Raw genomic sequence first — 12812 nt, forward strand, 5'->3', positions numbered from 1 at the left:
GGATCGCATGCCTTCCTCGCAAATAAAACCTCCCACTCGCTCACCTTTTGACAGCTCCGTTGGCAGAGCGTAGGACTGCATTTTTCAGACGTTTTCCAGCTCCGACGGCGGAACAGCTCATTTGCCACACAGGCATGACCCACAACAGAGGCAAACAAGGACACGTTCGTCCCTGGGTGGGCTCGAACCACCATCCTTTCGGTTAACAGCCGAACGCGCTAGCCAATTGCGCCACAGAGACCCTGTCTTTGCAGAAACAGGACCGGAACATGGAAGGACCGGAAGATGGAAGGAAACGCTGGGAGACGAGTGCTCGGAGTCCCGTGAAGAAGAGGAGGAGCGGCCGCACAAATGACTCTTCCCGCGATCGGTCGACGGGAGCAAAAATCCGAACGACTCTGGTGGGACTCGAACCCACAACCTTTGAATGGCTTTTCCTCCCCCTGCCTAGAAGTCCAATGCGCTATCCATTGCGCCACAGAGCCCCCAGTGCTAAACCTGTTTGGATTCGCCATACCATACTTAGGGGTTTGAGTGCGCGAAGGAGCTGTACATGCAGATGTTCCACGAAAAGCTCAGTGTTGCTTGCAGTTCCAGAGCCCGGATAGCTCAGTCGGCAGAGCATCAGACTTTTAATCTGAGGGTCCAGGGTTCAAGTCCCTGTTCGGGCGAAAGGGTCCTCAAACCGTGTGGCAGCGCGGGATGAAGCGGGCCAAATTTGTCTCTCTTATGTACCTGACTTTGAGGGAACAACGGAAGCTTTTAATGGGAGGGTCCAGCATTCAAGTTCCTGGGTTAGCTGTGTGTTCAAACCACAGAGCGTGACTTGCGGCACGCAACCTTTGTCTCCGTTGCACCCCATGACTTTGAGACAAAGGATGCAAAATTGAGCTGACACCTGCGCCTAAAAAGGCGCCGCTGAGATTTGAACTCAGGATCTCCTGTTTACTAGACAGGCGCTTTGACCAACTAAGCCACGGCGCCTCGCTTTGTCAACAGAGACGAGCGCAACCTTCTGTTTCCTCTTCGAGTGGGTGCTTTAAGGTGGGGTCGACAGCATCTTCGCAAGCCACCTGAGAAGGTCATGCCCAAAATGGGGGATCGCATGCCTTCCTCGCAAATAAAACCTCCCACTCGCTCACCTTTTGACAGCTCCGTTGGCAGAGCGTAGGACTGCATTTTTCAGACGTTTTCCAGCTCCGACGGCGGAACAGCTCATTTGCCACACAGGCATGACCCACAACAGAGGCAAACAAGGACACGTTCGTCCCTGGGTGGGCTCGAACCACCATCCTTTCGGTTAACAGCCGAACGCGCTAGCCAATTGCGCCACAGAGACCCTGTCTTTGCAGAAACAGGACCGGAACATGGAAGGACCGGAAGATGGAAGGAAACGCTGGGAGACGAGTGCTCGGAGTCCCGTGAAGAAGAGGAGGAGCGGCCGCACAAATGACTCTTCCCGCGATCGGTCGACGGGAGCAAAAATCCGAACGACTCTGGTGGGACTCGAACCCACAACCTTTGAATGGCTTTTCCTCCCCCTGCCTAGAAGTCCAATGCGCTATCCATTGCGCCACAGAGCCCCCAGTGCTAAACCTGTTTGGATTCGCCATACCATACTTAGGGGTTTGAGTGCGCGAAGGAGCTGTACATGCAGATGTTCCACGAAAAGCTCAGTGTTGCTTGCAGTTCCAGAGCCCGGATAGCTCAGTCGGCAGAGCATCAGACTTTTAATCTGAGGGTCCAGGGTTCAAGTCCCTGTTCGGGCGAAAGGGTCCTCAAACCGTGTGGCAGCGCGGGATGAAGCGGGCCAAATTTGTCTCTCTTATGTACCTGACTTTGAGGGAACAACGGAAGCTTTTAATGGGAGGGTCCAGCATTCAAGTTCCTGGGTTAGCTGTGTGTTCAAACCACAGAGCGTGACTTGCGGCACGCAACCTTTGTCTCCGTTGCACCCCATGACTTTGAGACAAAGGATGCAAAATTGAGCTGACACCTGCGCCTAAAAAGGCGCCGCTGAGATTTGAACTCAGGATCTCCTGTTTACTAGACAGGCGCTTTGACCAACTAAGCCACGGCGCCTCGCTTTGTCAACAGAGACGAGCGCAACCTTCTGTTTCCTCTTCGAGTGGGTGCTTTAAGGTGGGGTCGACAGCATCTTCGCAAGCCACCTGAGAAGGTCATGCCCAAAATGGGGGATCGCATGCCTTCCTCGCAAATAAAACCTCCCACTCGCTCACCTTTTGACAGCTCCGTTGGCAGAGCGTAGGACTGCATTTTTCAGACGTTTTCCAGCTCCGACGGCGGAACAGCTCATTTGCCACACAGGCATGACCCACAACAGAGGCAAACAAGGACACGTTCGTCCCTGGGTGGGCTCGAACCACCATCCTTTCGGTTAACAGCCGAACGCGCTAGCCAATTGCGCCACAGAGACCCTGTCTTTGCAGAAACAGGACCGGAACATGGAAGGACCGGAAGATGGAAGGAAACGCTGGGAGACGAGTGCTCGGAGTCCCGTGAAGAAGAGGAGGAGCGGCCGCACAAATGACTCTTCCCGCGATCGGTCGACGGGAGCAAAAATCCAAACGACTCTGGTGGGACTCGAACCCACAACCTTTGAATGGCTTTTCCTCCCCCTGCCTAGAAGTCCAATGCGCTATCCATTGCGCCACAGAGCCCCCAGTGCTAAAAATGTTTGGATTCGCCATACCATACTTAGGGGTTTGAGTGCGCGAAGGAGCTGTACATGCAGATGTTCCACGAAAAGCTCAGTGTTGCTTGCAGTTCCAGAGCCCGGATAGCTCAGTCGGCAGAGCATCAGACTTTTAATCTGAGGGTCCAGGGTTCAAGTCCCTGTTCGGGCGAAAGGGTCCTCAAACCGTGTGGCAGCGCGGGATGAAGCGGGCCAAATTTGTCTCTCTTATGTACCTGACTTTGAGGGAACAACGGAAGCTTTTAATGGGAGGGTCCAGCATTCAAGTTCCTGGGTTAGCTGTGTGTTCAAACCACAGAGCGTGACTTGCGGCACGCAACCTTTGTCTCCGTTGCACCCCATGACTTTGAGACAAAGGATGCAAAATTGAGCTGACACCTGCGCCTAAAAAGGCGCCGCTGAGATTTGAACTCAGGATCTCCTGTTTACTAGACAGGCGCTTTGACCAACTAAGCCACGGCGCCTCGCTTTGTCAACAGAGACGAGCGCAACCTTCTGTTTCCTCTTCGAGTGGGTGCTTTAAGGTGGGGTCGACAGCATCTTCGCAAGCCACCTGAGAAGGTCATGCCCAAAATGGGGGATCGCATGCCTTCCTCGCAAATAAAACCTCCCACTCGCTCACCTTTTGACAGCTCCGTTGGCAGAGCGTAGGACTGCATTTTTCAGACGTTTTCCAGCTCCGACGGCGGAACAGCTCATTTGCCACACAGGCATGACCCACAACAGAGGCAAACAAGGACACGTTCGTCCCTGGGTGGGCTCGAACCACCATCCTTTCGGTTAACAGCCGAACGCGCTAGCCAATTGCGCCACAGAGACCCTGTCTTTGCAGAAACAGGACCGGAACATGGAAGGACCGGAAGATGGAAGGAAACGCTGGGAGACGAGTGCTCGGAGTCCCGTGAAGAAGAGGAGGAGCGGCCGCACAAATGACTCTTCCCGCGATCGGTCGACGGGAGCAAAAATCCGAACGACTCTGGTGGGACTCGAACCCACAACCTTTGAATGGCTTTTCCTCCCCCTGCCTAGAAGTCCAATGCGCTATCCATTGCGCCACAGAGCCCCCAGTGCTAAACCTGTTTGGATTCGCCATACCATACTTAGGGGTTTGAGTGCGCGAAGGAGCTGTACATGCAGATGTTCCACGAAAAGCTCAGTGTTGCTTGCAGTTCCAGAGCCCGGATAGCTCAGTCGGCAGAGCATCAGACTTTTAATCTGAGGGTCCAGGGTTCAAGTCCCTGTTCGGGCGAAAGGGTCCTCAAACCGTGTGGCAGCGCGGGATGAAGCGGGCCAAATTTGTCTCTCTTATGTACCTGACTTTGAGGGAACAACGGAAGCTTTTAATGGGAGGGTCCAGCATTCAAGTTCCTGGGTTAGCTGTGTGTTCAAACCACAGAGCGTGACTTGCGGCACGCAACCTTTGTCTCCGTTGCACCCCATGACTTTGAGACAAAGGATGCAAAATTGAGCTGACACCTGCGCCTAAAAAGGCGCCGCTGAGATTTGAACTCAGGATCTCCTGTTTACTAGACAGGCGCTTTGACCAACTAAGCCACGGCGCCTCGCTTTGTCAACAGAGACGAGCGCAACCTTCTGTTTCCTCTTCGAGTGGGTGCTTTAAGGTGGGGTCGACAGCATCTTCGCAAGCCACCTGAGAAGGTCATGCCCAAAATGGGGGATCGCATGCCTTCCTCGCAAATAAAACCTCCCACTCGCTCACCTTTTGACAGCTCCGTTGGCAGAGCGTAGGACTGCATTTTTCAGACGTTTTCCAGCTCCGACGGCGGAACAGCTCATTTGCCACACAGGCATGACCCACAACAGAGGCAAACAAGGACACGTTCGTCCCTGGGTGGGCTCGAACCACCATCCTTTCGGTTAACAGCCGAACGCGCTAGCCAATTGCGCCACAGAGACCCTGTCTTTGCAGAAACAGGACCGGAACATGGAAGGACCGGAAGATGGAAGGAAACGCTGGGAGACGAGTGCTCGGAGTCCCGTGAAGAAGAGGAGGAGCGGCCGCACAAATGACTCTTCCCGCGATCGGTCGACGGGAGCAAAAATCCGAACGACTCTGGTGGGACTCGAACCCACAACCTTTGAATGGCTTTTCCTCCCCCTGCCTAGAAGTCCAATGCGCTATCCATTGCGCCACAGAGCCCCCAGTGCTAAACCTGTTTGGATTCGCCATACCATACTTAGGGGTTTGAGTGCGCGAAGGAGCTGTACATGCAGATGTTCCACGAAAAGCTCAGTGTTGCTTGCAGTTCCAGAGCCCGGATAGCTCAGTCGGCAGAGCATCAGACTTTTAATCTGAGGGTCCAGGGTTCAAGTCCCTGTTCGGGCGAAAGGGTCCTCAAACCGTGTGGCAGCGCGGGATGAAGCGGGCCAAATTTGTCTCTCTTATGTACCTGACTTTGAGGGAACAACGGAAGCTTTTAATGGGAGGGTCCAGCATTCAAGTTCCTGGGTTAGCTGTGTGTTCAAACCACAGAGCGTGACTTGCGGCACGCAACCTTTGTCTCCGTTGCACCCCATGACTTTGAGACAAAGGATGCAAAATTGAGCTGACACCTGCGCCTAAAAAGGCGCCGCTGAGATTTGAACTCAGGATCTCCTGTTTACTAGACAGGCGCTTTGACCAACTAAGCCACGGCGCCTCGCTTTGTCAACAGAGACGAGCGCAACCTTCTGTTTCCTCTTCGAGTGGGTGCTTTAAGGTGGGGTCGACAGCATCTTCGCAAGCCACCTGAGAAGGTCATGCCCAAAATGGGGGATCGCATGCCTTCCTCGCAAATAAAACCTCCCACTCGCTCACCTTTTGACAGCTCCGTTGGCAGAGCGTAGGACTGCATTTTTCAGACGTTTTCCAGCTCCGACGGCGGAACAGCTCATTTGCCACACAGGCATGACCCACAACAGAGGCAAACAAGGACACGTTCGTCCCTGGGTGGGCTCGAACCACCATCCTTTCGGTTAACAGCCGAACGCGCTAGCCAATTGCGCCACAGAGACCCTGTCTTTGCAGAAACAGGACCGGAACATGGAAGGACCGGAAGATGGAAGGAAACGCTGGGAGACGAGTGCTCGGAGTCCCGTGAAGAAGAGGAGGAGCGGCCGCACAAATGACTCTTCCCGCGATCGGTCGACGGGAGCTTGGGGGAAAAAATCCAAACGACTCTGGTGGGACTCGAACCCACAACCTTTGAATGGCTTTTCCTCCCCCTGCCTAGAAGTCCAATGCGCTATCCATTGCGCCACAGAGCCCCTAGTGCTAAACCTGTTTGGATTCGCCATACCATACTTAGGGGTTTGAGTGGCGAAGGAGCTGTACATGCAGATGTTCCACGAAAAGCTCAGTGTTGCTTGCAGTTCCAGAGCCAGGATAGCTCAGTCGGCAGAGCATCAGACTTTTAATCTGAGGGTCCAGGGTTCAAGTCCCTGTTCGGGCGAAAGGGTCCTCAAACCGTGTGGCAGCGCGGGATGAAGCGGGCCAAATTTGTCTCTCTTATGTACCTGACTTTGAGGGAACAACGGAAGCTTTTAATGGGAGGGTCCAGCATTCAAGTTCCTGGGTTAGCTGTGTGTTCAAACCACAGAGCGTGACTTGTGGCACGCAACCTTTGTCTCCGTTGCACCCCATGACTTTGAGACAAAGGATGCAAAATTGAGGTGACACCTGCGCCTAAAAAGGCGCCGCAGAGATTTGAACTCAGGATCTCCTGTTTACTAGACAGGCGCTTTGACCAACTAAGCCACGGCGCCTCGCTTTGTCAACAGAGACGAGCGCAACCTTCTGTTTCCTCTTCGAGTGGGTGCTTTAAGGTGGGGTCGACAGCATCTTCGCAAGCCACCTGAGAAGGTCATGCCCAAAATGGGGGATCGCATGCCTTCCTCGCAAATAAAACCTCCCACTCGCTCACCTTTTGACAGCTCCGTTGGCAGAGCGTAGGACTGCATTTTTCAGACGTTTTCCAGCTCCGACGGCGGAACAGCTCATTTGCCACACAGGCATGACCCACAACAGAGGCAAACAAGGACACGTTCGTCCCTGGGTGGGCTCGAACCACCATCCTTTCGGTTAACAGCCGAACGCGCTAGCCAATTGCGCCACAGAGACCCTGTCTTTGCAGAAACAGGACCGGAACATGGAAGGACCGGAAGATGGAAGGAAACGCTGGGAGACGAGTGCTCGGAGTCCCGTGAAGAAGAGGAGGAGCGGCCGCACAAATGACTCTTCCCGCGATCGGTCGACGGGAGCAAAAATCCAAACGACTCTGGTGGGACTCGAACCCACAACCTTTGAATGGCTTTTCCTCCCCCTGCCTAGAAGTCCAATGCGCTATCCATTGCGCCACAGAGCCCCCAGTGCTAAACCTGTTTGGATTCGCCATACCATACTTAGGGGTTTGAGTGGCGAAGGAGCTGTACATGCAGATGTTCCACGAAAAGCTCAGTGTTGCTTGCAGTTCCAGAGCCCGGATAGCTCAGTCGGCAGAGCATCAGACTTTTAATCTGAGGGTCCAGGGTTCAAGTCCCTGTTCGGGCGAAAGGGTCCTCAAACCGTGTGGCAGCGCGGGATGAAGCGGGCCAAATTTGTCTCTCTTATGTACCTGACTTTGAGGGAACAACGGAAGCTTTTAATGGGAGGGTCCAGCATTCAAGTTCCTGGGTTAGCTGTGTGTTCAAACCACAGAGCGTGACTTGCGGCACGCAACCTTTGTCTCCGTTGCACCCCATGACTTTGAGACAAAGGATGCAAAATTGAGCTGACACCTGCGCCTAAAAAGGCACCGCTGAGATTTGAACTCAGGATCTCCTGTTTACTAGACAGGCGCTTTGACCAACTAAGCCACGGCGCCTCGCTTTGTCAACAGAGACGAGCGCAACCTTCTGTTTCCTCTTCGAGTGGGTGCTTTAAGGTGGGGTCGACAGCATCTTCGCAAGCCACCTGAGAAGGTCATGCCCAAAATGGGGGATCGCATGCCTTCCTCGCAAATAAAACCTCCCACTCGCTCACCTTTTGACAGCTCCGTTGGCAGAGCGTAGGACTGCATTTTTCAGACGTTTTCCAGCTCCGACGGCGGAACAGCTCATTTGCCACACAGGCATGACCCACAACAGAGGCAAACAAGGACACGTTCGTCCCTGGGTGGGCTCGAACCACCATCCTTTCGGTTAACAGCCGAACGCGCTAGCCAATTGCGCCACAGAGACCCTGTCTTTGCAGAAACAGGACCGGAACATGGAAGGACCGGAAGATGGAAGGAAACGCTGGGAGACGAGTGCTCGGAGTCCCGTGAAGAAGAGGAGGAGCGGCCGCACAAATGACTCTTCCCGCGATCGGTCGACGGGAGCAAAAATCCAAACGACTCTGGTGGGACTCGAACCCACAACCTTTGAATGGCTTTTCCTCCCCCTGCCTAGAAGTCCAATGCGCTATCCATTGCGCCACAGAGCCCCCAGTGCTAAACCTGTTTGGATTCGCCATACCATACTTAGGGGTTTGAGTGCGCGAAGGAGCTGTACATGCAGATGTTCCACGAAAAGCTCAGTGTTGCTTGCAGTTCCAGAGCCAGGATAGCTCAGTCGGCAGAGCATCAGACTTTTAATCTGAGGGTCCAGGGTTCAAGTCCCTGTTCGGGCGAAAGGGTCCTCAAACCGTGTGGCAGCGCGGGATGAAGCGGGCCAAATTTGTCTCTCTTATGTACCTGACTTTGAGGGAACAACGGAAGCTTTTAATGGGAGGGTCCAGCATTCAAGTTCCTGGGTTAGCTGTGTGTTCAAACCACAGAGCGTGACTTGCGGCACGCAACCTTTGTCTCCGTTGCACCCCATGACTTTGAGACAAAGGATGCAAAATTGAGCTGACACCTGCGCCTAAAAAGGCGCCGCTGAGATTTGAACTCAGGATCTCCTGTTTACTAGACAGGCGCTTTGACCAACTAAGCCACGGCGCCTCGCTTTGTCAACAGAGACGAGCGCAACCTTCTGTTTCCTCTTCGAGTGGGTGCTTTAAGGTGGGGTCGACAGCATCTTCGCAAGCCACCTGAGAAGGTCATGCCCAAAATGGGGGATCGCATGCCTTCCTCGCAAATAAAACCTCCCACTCGCTCACCTTTTGACAGCTCCGTTGGCAGAGCGTAGGACTGCATTTTTCAGACGTTTTCCAGCTCCGACGGCGGAACAGCTCATTTGCCACACAGGCATGACCCACAACAGAGGCAAACAAGGACACGTTCGTCCCTGGGTGGGCTCGAACCACCATCCTTTCGGTTAACAGCCGAACGCGCTAGCCAATTGCGCCACAGAGACCCTGTCTTTGCAGAAACAGGACCGGAACATGGAAGGACCGGAAGATGGAAGGAAACGCTGGGAGACGAGTGCTCGGAGTCCCGTGAAGAAGAGGAGGAGCGGCCGCACAAATGACTCTTCCCGCGATCGGTCGACGGGAGCTTGGGGAAAAAATCCAAACGACTCTGGTGGGACTCGAACCCACAACCTTTGAATGGCTTTTCCTCCCCCTGCCTAGAAGTCCAATGCGCTATCCATTGCGCCACAGAGCCCCTAGTGCTAAACCTGTTTGGATTCGCCATACCATACTTAGGGGTTTGAGTGGCGAAGGAGCTGTACATGCAGATGTTCCACGAAAAGCTCAGTGTTGCTTGCAGTTCCAGAGCCAGGATAGCTCAGTCGGCAGAGCATCAGACTTTTAATCTGAGGGTCCAGGGTTCAAGTCCCTGTTCGGGCGAAAGGGTCCTCAAACCGTGTGGCAGCGCGGGATGAAGCGGGCCAAATTTGTCTCTCTTATGTACCTGACTTTGAGGGAACAACGGAAGCTTTTAATGGGAGGGTCCAGCATTCAAGTTCCTGGGTTAGCTGTGTGTTCAAACCACAGAGCGTGACTTGTGGCACGCAACCTTTGTCTCCGTTGCACCCCATGACTTTGAGACAAAGGATGCAAAATTGAGGTGACACCTGCGCCTAAAAAGGCGCCGCAGAGATTTGAACTCAGGATCTCCTGTTTACTAGACAGGCGCTTTGACCAACTAAGCCACGGCGCCTCGCTTTGTCAACAGAGACGAGCGCAACCTTCTGTTTCCTCTTCGAGTGGGTGCTTTAAGGTGGGGTCGACAGCATCTTCGCAAGCCACCTGAGAAGGTCATGCCCAAAATGGGGGATCGCATGCCTTCCTCGCAAATAAAACCTCCCACTCGCTCACCTTTTGACAGCTCCGTTGGCAGAGCGTAGGACTGCATTTTTCAGACGTTTTCCAGCTCCGACGGCGGAACAGCTCATTTGCCACACAGGCATGACCCACAACAGAGGCAAACAAGGACACGTTCGTCCCTGGGTGGGCTCGAACCACCATCCTTTCGGTTAACAGCCGAACGCGCTAGCCAATTGCGCCACAGAGACCCTGTCTTTGCAGAAACAGGACCGGAACATGGAAGGACCGGAAGATGGAAGGAAACGCTGGGAGACGAGTGCTCGGAGTCCCGTGAAGAAGAGGAGGAGCGGCCGCACAAATGACTCTTCCCGCGATCGGTCGACGGGAGCTTGGGGGAAAAAATCCAAACGCCTCTGGTGGGACTCGAACCCACAACCTTTGAATGGCTTTTCCTCCCCCTGCCTAGAAGTCCAATGCGCTATCCATTGCGCCACAGAGCCCCTAGTGCTAAACCTGTTTGGATTCGCCATACCATACTTAGGGGTTTGAGTGGCGAAGGAGCTGTACATGCAGATGTTCCACGAAAAGCTCAGTGTTGCTTGCAGTTCCAGAGCCCGGATAGCTCAGTCGGCAGAGCATCAGACTTTTAATCTGAGGGTCCAGGGTTCAAGTCCCTGTTCGGGCGAAAGGGTCCTCAAACCGTGTGGCAGCGCGGGATGAAGCGGGCCAAATTTGTCTCTCTTATGTACCTGACTTTGAGGGAACAACGGAAGCTTTTAATGGGAGGGTCCAGCATTCAAGTTCCTGGGTTAGCTGTGTGTTCAAACCACAGAGCGTGACTTGCAGCACGCAACCTTTGTCTCCGTTGCACCCCATGACTTTGAGACAAAGGATGCAAAATTGAGCTGACACCTGCGCCTAAAAAGGCACCGCTGAGATTTGAACTCAGGATCTCCTGTTTACTAGACAGGCGCTTTGACCAACTAAGCCACGGCGCCTCGCTTTGTCAACAGAGACGAGCGCAACCTTCTGTTTCCTCTTCGAGTGGGTGCTTTAAGGTGGGGTCGACAGCATCTTCGCAAGCCACCTGAGAAGGTCATGCCCAAAATGGGGGATCGCATGCCTTCCTCGCAAATAAAACCTCCCACTCGCTCACCTTTTGACAGCTCCGTTGGCAGAGCGTAGGACTGCATTTTTCAGACGTTTTCCAGCTCCGACGGCGGAACAGCTCATTTGCCACACAGGCATGACCCACAACAGAGGCAAACAAGGACACGTTCGTCCCTGGGTGGGCTCGAACCACCATCCTTTCGGTTAACAGCCGAACGCGCTAGCCAATTGCGCCACAGAGACCCTGTCTTTGCAGAAACAGGACCGGAACATGGAAGGACCGGAAGATGGAAGGAAACGCTGGGAGACGAGTGCTCGGAGTCCCGTGAAGAAGAGGAGGAGCGGCCGCACAAATGACTCTTCCCGCGATCGGTCGACGGGAGCAAAAATCCAAACGACTCTGGTGGGACTCGAACCCACAACCTTTGAATGGCTTTTCCTCCCCCTGCCTAGAAGTCCAATGCGCTATCCATTGCGCCACAGAGCCCCCAGTGCTAAACCTGTTTGGATTCGCCATACCATACTTAGGGGTTTGAGTGCGCGAAGGAGCTGTACATGCAGATGTTCCACGAAAAGCTCAGTGTTGCTTGCAGTTCCAGAGCCAGGATAGCTCAGTCGGCAGAGCATCAGACTTTTAATCTGAGGGTCCAGGGTTCAAGTCCCTGTTCGGGCGAAAGGGTCCTCAAACCGTGTGGCAGCGCGGGATGAAGCGGGCCAAATTTGTCTCTCTTATGTACCTGACTTTGAGGGAACAACGGAAGCTTTTAATGGGAGGGTCCAGCATTCAAGTTCCTGGGTTAGCTGTGTGTTCAAACCACAGAGCGTGACTTGCGGCACGCAACCTTTGTCTCCGTTGCACCCCATGACTTTGAGACAAAGGATGCAAAATTGAGCTGACACCTGCGCCTAAAAAGGCGCCGCTGAGATTTGAACTCAGGATCTCCTGTTTACTAGACAGGCGCTTTGACCAACTAAGCCACGGCGCCTCGCTTTGTCAACAGAGACGAGCGCAACCTTCTGTTTCCTCTTCGAGTGGGTGCTTTAAGGTGGGGTCGACAGCATCTTCGCAAGCCACCTGAGAAGGTCATGCCCAAAATGGGGGATCGCATGCCTTCCTCGCAAATAAAACCTCCCACTCGCTCACCTTTTGACAGCTCCGTTGGCAGAGCGTAGGACTGCATTTTTCAGACGTTTTCCAGCTCCGACGGCGGAACAGCTCATTTGCCACACAGGCATGACCCACAACAGAGGCAAACAAGGACACGTTCGTCCCTGGGTGGGCTCGAACCACCATCCTTTCGGTTAACAGCCGAACGCGCTAGCCAATTGCGCCACAGAGACCCTGTCTTTGCAGAAACAGGACCGGAACATGGAAGGACCGGAAGATGGAAGGAAACGCTGGGAGACGAGTGCTCGGAGTCCCGTGAAGAAGAGGAGGAGCGGCCGCACAAATGACTCTTCCCGCGATCGGTCGACGGGAGCTTGGGGGAAAAAATCCAAACGACTCTGGTGGGACTCGAACCCACAACCTTTGAATGGCTTTTCCTCCCCCTGCCTAGAAGTCCAATGCGCTATCCATTGCGCCACAGAGCCCCTAGTGCTAAACCTGTTTGGATTCGCCATACCATACTTAGGGGTTTGAGTGGCGAAGGAGCTGTACATGCAGATGTTCCACGAAAAGCTCAGTGTTGCTTGCAGTTCCAGAGCCAGGATAGCTCAGTCGGCAGAGCATCAGACTTTTAATCTGAGGGTCCAGGGTTCAAGTCCCTGTTCGGGCGAAAGGGTCCTCAAACCGTGTGGCAGCGCGGGATGAAG

The 12812-nt window shown here is 54.0% G+C and overlaps 47 non-coding genes across 47 annotated transcripts; 12 read left to right on the plus strand and 35 right to left on the minus strand.

Moving 5' to 3' along the window:
• Positions 1 to 167: 167 nt before the first annotated feature.
• trnan-guu (transfer RNA asparagine (anticodon GUU)) lies at positions 168 to 241 on the minus strand. The gene has a single exon. It is a non-coding gene; the product is annotated as a tRNA-Asn (tRNA).
• Positions 242 to 393: 152 nt separating this feature from the next.
• trnar-ucu (transfer RNA arginine (anticodon UCU)) lies at positions 394 to 485 on the minus strand. Its single transcript is given in 2 exon segments — positions 394 to 429; positions 449 to 485. It is a non-coding gene; the product is annotated as a tRNA-Arg (tRNA).
• Positions 486 to 598: 113 nt separating this feature from the next.
• trnak-uuu (transfer RNA lysine (anticodon UUU)) lies at positions 599 to 671 on the plus strand. Its single transcript has one exon. It is a non-coding gene; the product is annotated as a tRNA-Lys (tRNA).
• A 239-nt stretch (positions 672 to 910) lies between these two features.
• trnat-agu (transfer RNA threonine (anticodon AGU)) lies at positions 911 to 984 on the minus strand. The gene has a single exon. It is a non-coding gene; the product is annotated as a tRNA-Thr (tRNA).
• A 281-nt stretch (positions 985 to 1265) lies between these two features.
• trnan-guu (transfer RNA asparagine (anticodon GUU)) lies at positions 1266 to 1339 on the minus strand. The gene has a single exon. It is a non-coding gene; the product is annotated as a tRNA-Asn (tRNA).
• Positions 1340 to 1491: 152 nt separating this feature from the next.
• trnar-ucu (transfer RNA arginine (anticodon UCU)) lies at positions 1492 to 1583 on the minus strand. Its single transcript is given in 2 exon segments — positions 1492 to 1527; positions 1547 to 1583. It is a non-coding gene; the product is annotated as a tRNA-Arg (tRNA).
• Positions 1584 to 1696: 113 nt separating this feature from the next.
• Positions 1697 to 1769, plus strand: trnak-uuu (transfer RNA lysine (anticodon UUU)). Its single transcript has one exon. It is a non-coding gene; the product is annotated as a tRNA-Lys (tRNA).
• Positions 1770 to 2008: 239 nt separating this feature from the next.
• Positions 2009 to 2082, minus strand: trnat-agu (transfer RNA threonine (anticodon AGU)). The gene has a single exon. It is a non-coding gene; the product is annotated as a tRNA-Thr (tRNA).
• A 281-nt stretch (positions 2083 to 2363) lies between these two features.
• On the minus strand, positions 2364 to 2437 carry trnan-guu (transfer RNA asparagine (anticodon GUU)). The gene has a single exon. It is a non-coding gene; the product is annotated as a tRNA-Asn (tRNA).
• A 152-nt stretch (positions 2438 to 2589) lies between these two features.
• Positions 2590 to 2681, minus strand: trnar-ucu (transfer RNA arginine (anticodon UCU)). Its single transcript is given in 2 exon segments — positions 2590 to 2625; positions 2645 to 2681. It is a non-coding gene; the product is annotated as a tRNA-Arg (tRNA).
• Positions 2682 to 2794: 113 nt separating this feature from the next.
• Positions 2795 to 2867, plus strand: trnak-uuu (transfer RNA lysine (anticodon UUU)). The gene has a single exon. It is a non-coding gene; the product is annotated as a tRNA-Lys (tRNA).
• A 239-nt stretch (positions 2868 to 3106) lies between these two features.
• Positions 3107 to 3180, minus strand: trnat-agu (transfer RNA threonine (anticodon AGU)). The gene has a single exon. It is a non-coding gene; the product is annotated as a tRNA-Thr (tRNA).
• A 281-nt stretch (positions 3181 to 3461) lies between these two features.
• On the minus strand, positions 3462 to 3535 carry trnan-guu (transfer RNA asparagine (anticodon GUU)). The gene has a single exon. It is a non-coding gene; the product is annotated as a tRNA-Asn (tRNA).
• Positions 3536 to 3687: 152 nt separating this feature from the next.
• On the minus strand, positions 3688 to 3779 carry trnar-ucu (transfer RNA arginine (anticodon UCU)). The gene is given in 2 exon segments: positions 3688 to 3723; positions 3743 to 3779. It is a non-coding gene; the product is annotated as a tRNA-Arg (tRNA).
• A 113-nt stretch (positions 3780 to 3892) lies between these two features.
• On the plus strand, positions 3893 to 3965 carry trnak-uuu (transfer RNA lysine (anticodon UUU)). The gene has a single exon. It is a non-coding gene; the product is annotated as a tRNA-Lys (tRNA).
• Positions 3966 to 4204: 239 nt separating this feature from the next.
• On the minus strand, positions 4205 to 4278 carry trnat-agu (transfer RNA threonine (anticodon AGU)). The gene has a single exon. It is a non-coding gene; the product is annotated as a tRNA-Thr (tRNA).
• A 281-nt stretch (positions 4279 to 4559) lies between these two features.
• trnan-guu (transfer RNA asparagine (anticodon GUU)) lies at positions 4560 to 4633 on the minus strand. Its single transcript has one exon. It is a non-coding gene; the product is annotated as a tRNA-Asn (tRNA).
• Positions 4634 to 4785: 152 nt separating this feature from the next.
• trnar-ucu (transfer RNA arginine (anticodon UCU)) lies at positions 4786 to 4877 on the minus strand. The gene is given in 2 exon segments: positions 4786 to 4821; positions 4841 to 4877. It is a non-coding gene; the product is annotated as a tRNA-Arg (tRNA).
• Positions 4878 to 4990: 113 nt separating this feature from the next.
• Positions 4991 to 5063, plus strand: trnak-uuu (transfer RNA lysine (anticodon UUU)). The gene has a single exon. It is a non-coding gene; the product is annotated as a tRNA-Lys (tRNA).
• Positions 5064 to 5302: 239 nt separating this feature from the next.
• trnat-agu (transfer RNA threonine (anticodon AGU)) lies at positions 5303 to 5376 on the minus strand. Its single transcript has one exon. It is a non-coding gene; the product is annotated as a tRNA-Thr (tRNA).
• Positions 5377 to 5657: 281 nt separating this feature from the next.
• trnan-guu (transfer RNA asparagine (anticodon GUU)) lies at positions 5658 to 5731 on the minus strand. Its single transcript has one exon. It is a non-coding gene; the product is annotated as a tRNA-Asn (tRNA).
• Positions 5732 to 5891: 160 nt separating this feature from the next.
• Positions 5892 to 5983, minus strand: trnar-ucu (transfer RNA arginine (anticodon UCU)). Its single transcript is given in 2 exon segments — positions 5892 to 5927; positions 5947 to 5983. It is a non-coding gene; the product is annotated as a tRNA-Arg (tRNA).
• Positions 5984 to 6095: 112 nt separating this feature from the next.
• On the plus strand, positions 6096 to 6168 carry trnak-uuu (transfer RNA lysine (anticodon UUU)). The gene has a single exon. It is a non-coding gene; the product is annotated as a tRNA-Lys (tRNA).
• A 239-nt stretch (positions 6169 to 6407) lies between these two features.
• trnat-agu (transfer RNA threonine (anticodon AGU)) lies at positions 6408 to 6481 on the minus strand. The gene has a single exon. It is a non-coding gene; the product is annotated as a tRNA-Thr (tRNA).
• Positions 6482 to 6762: 281 nt separating this feature from the next.
• Positions 6763 to 6836, minus strand: trnan-guu (transfer RNA asparagine (anticodon GUU)). The gene has a single exon. It is a non-coding gene; the product is annotated as a tRNA-Asn (tRNA).
• A 152-nt stretch (positions 6837 to 6988) lies between these two features.
• Positions 6989 to 7080, minus strand: trnar-ucu (transfer RNA arginine (anticodon UCU)). Its single transcript is given in 2 exon segments — positions 6989 to 7024; positions 7044 to 7080. It is a non-coding gene; the product is annotated as a tRNA-Arg (tRNA).
• A 112-nt stretch (positions 7081 to 7192) lies between these two features.
• Positions 7193 to 7265, plus strand: trnak-uuu (transfer RNA lysine (anticodon UUU)). Its single transcript has one exon. It is a non-coding gene; the product is annotated as a tRNA-Lys (tRNA).
• A 239-nt stretch (positions 7266 to 7504) lies between these two features.
• On the minus strand, positions 7505 to 7578 carry trnat-agu (transfer RNA threonine (anticodon AGU)). The gene has a single exon. It is a non-coding gene; the product is annotated as a tRNA-Thr (tRNA).
• Positions 7579 to 7859: 281 nt separating this feature from the next.
• trnan-guu (transfer RNA asparagine (anticodon GUU)) lies at positions 7860 to 7933 on the minus strand. Its single transcript has one exon. It is a non-coding gene; the product is annotated as a tRNA-Asn (tRNA).
• Positions 7934 to 8085: 152 nt separating this feature from the next.
• trnar-ucu (transfer RNA arginine (anticodon UCU)) lies at positions 8086 to 8177 on the minus strand. The gene is given in 2 exon segments: positions 8086 to 8121; positions 8141 to 8177. It is a non-coding gene; the product is annotated as a tRNA-Arg (tRNA).
• Positions 8178 to 8290: 113 nt separating this feature from the next.
• On the plus strand, positions 8291 to 8363 carry trnak-uuu (transfer RNA lysine (anticodon UUU)). Its single transcript has one exon. It is a non-coding gene; the product is annotated as a tRNA-Lys (tRNA).
• Positions 8364 to 8602: 239 nt separating this feature from the next.
• Positions 8603 to 8676, minus strand: trnat-agu (transfer RNA threonine (anticodon AGU)). Its single transcript has one exon. It is a non-coding gene; the product is annotated as a tRNA-Thr (tRNA).
• A 281-nt stretch (positions 8677 to 8957) lies between these two features.
• trnan-guu (transfer RNA asparagine (anticodon GUU)) lies at positions 8958 to 9031 on the minus strand. Its single transcript has one exon. It is a non-coding gene; the product is annotated as a tRNA-Asn (tRNA).
• Positions 9032 to 9190: 159 nt separating this feature from the next.
• Positions 9191 to 9282, minus strand: trnar-ucu (transfer RNA arginine (anticodon UCU)). The gene is given in 2 exon segments: positions 9191 to 9226; positions 9246 to 9282. It is a non-coding gene; the product is annotated as a tRNA-Arg (tRNA).
• Positions 9283 to 9394: 112 nt separating this feature from the next.
• On the plus strand, positions 9395 to 9467 carry trnak-uuu (transfer RNA lysine (anticodon UUU)). The gene has a single exon. It is a non-coding gene; the product is annotated as a tRNA-Lys (tRNA).
• Positions 9468 to 9706: 239 nt separating this feature from the next.
• trnat-agu (transfer RNA threonine (anticodon AGU)) lies at positions 9707 to 9780 on the minus strand. The gene has a single exon. It is a non-coding gene; the product is annotated as a tRNA-Thr (tRNA).
• A 281-nt stretch (positions 9781 to 10061) lies between these two features.
• Positions 10062 to 10135, minus strand: trnan-guu (transfer RNA asparagine (anticodon GUU)). The gene has a single exon. It is a non-coding gene; the product is annotated as a tRNA-Asn (tRNA).
• Positions 10136 to 10295: 160 nt separating this feature from the next.
• trnar-ucu (transfer RNA arginine (anticodon UCU)) lies at positions 10296 to 10387 on the minus strand. Its single transcript is given in 2 exon segments — positions 10296 to 10331; positions 10351 to 10387. It is a non-coding gene; the product is annotated as a tRNA-Arg (tRNA).
• Positions 10388 to 10499: 112 nt separating this feature from the next.
• Positions 10500 to 10572, plus strand: trnak-uuu (transfer RNA lysine (anticodon UUU)). Its single transcript has one exon. It is a non-coding gene; the product is annotated as a tRNA-Lys (tRNA).
• Positions 10573 to 10811: 239 nt separating this feature from the next.
• Positions 10812 to 10885, minus strand: trnat-agu (transfer RNA threonine (anticodon AGU)). Its single transcript has one exon. It is a non-coding gene; the product is annotated as a tRNA-Thr (tRNA).
• Positions 10886 to 11166: 281 nt separating this feature from the next.
• trnan-guu (transfer RNA asparagine (anticodon GUU)) lies at positions 11167 to 11240 on the minus strand. The gene has a single exon. It is a non-coding gene; the product is annotated as a tRNA-Asn (tRNA).
• A 152-nt stretch (positions 11241 to 11392) lies between these two features.
• Positions 11393 to 11484, minus strand: trnar-ucu (transfer RNA arginine (anticodon UCU)). Its single transcript is given in 2 exon segments — positions 11393 to 11428; positions 11448 to 11484. It is a non-coding gene; the product is annotated as a tRNA-Arg (tRNA).
• A 113-nt stretch (positions 11485 to 11597) lies between these two features.
• On the plus strand, positions 11598 to 11670 carry trnak-uuu (transfer RNA lysine (anticodon UUU)). The gene has a single exon. It is a non-coding gene; the product is annotated as a tRNA-Lys (tRNA).
• Positions 11671 to 11909: 239 nt separating this feature from the next.
• trnat-agu (transfer RNA threonine (anticodon AGU)) lies at positions 11910 to 11983 on the minus strand. The gene has a single exon. It is a non-coding gene; the product is annotated as a tRNA-Thr (tRNA).
• A 281-nt stretch (positions 11984 to 12264) lies between these two features.
• Positions 12265 to 12338, minus strand: trnan-guu (transfer RNA asparagine (anticodon GUU)). The gene has a single exon. It is a non-coding gene; the product is annotated as a tRNA-Asn (tRNA).
• A 160-nt stretch (positions 12339 to 12498) lies between these two features.
• trnar-ucu (transfer RNA arginine (anticodon UCU)) lies at positions 12499 to 12590 on the minus strand. Its single transcript is given in 2 exon segments — positions 12499 to 12534; positions 12554 to 12590. It is a non-coding gene; the product is annotated as a tRNA-Arg (tRNA).
• Positions 12591 to 12702: 112 nt separating this feature from the next.
• Positions 12703 to 12775, plus strand: trnak-uuu (transfer RNA lysine (anticodon UUU)). Its single transcript has one exon. It is a non-coding gene; the product is annotated as a tRNA-Lys (tRNA).
• Positions 12776 to 12812: the final 37 nt, after the last annotated feature.

Source organism: Hypomesus nipponensis, chromosome 3 (genome assembly GCF_054491055.1).
Source record: "Hypomesus nipponensis isolate SF chromosome 3, ASM5449105v1, whole genome shotgun sequence".
Classification (NCBI taxonomy): domain Eukaryota; kingdom Metazoa; phylum Chordata; class Actinopteri; order Osmeriformes; family Osmeridae; genus Hypomesus; species Hypomesus nipponensis.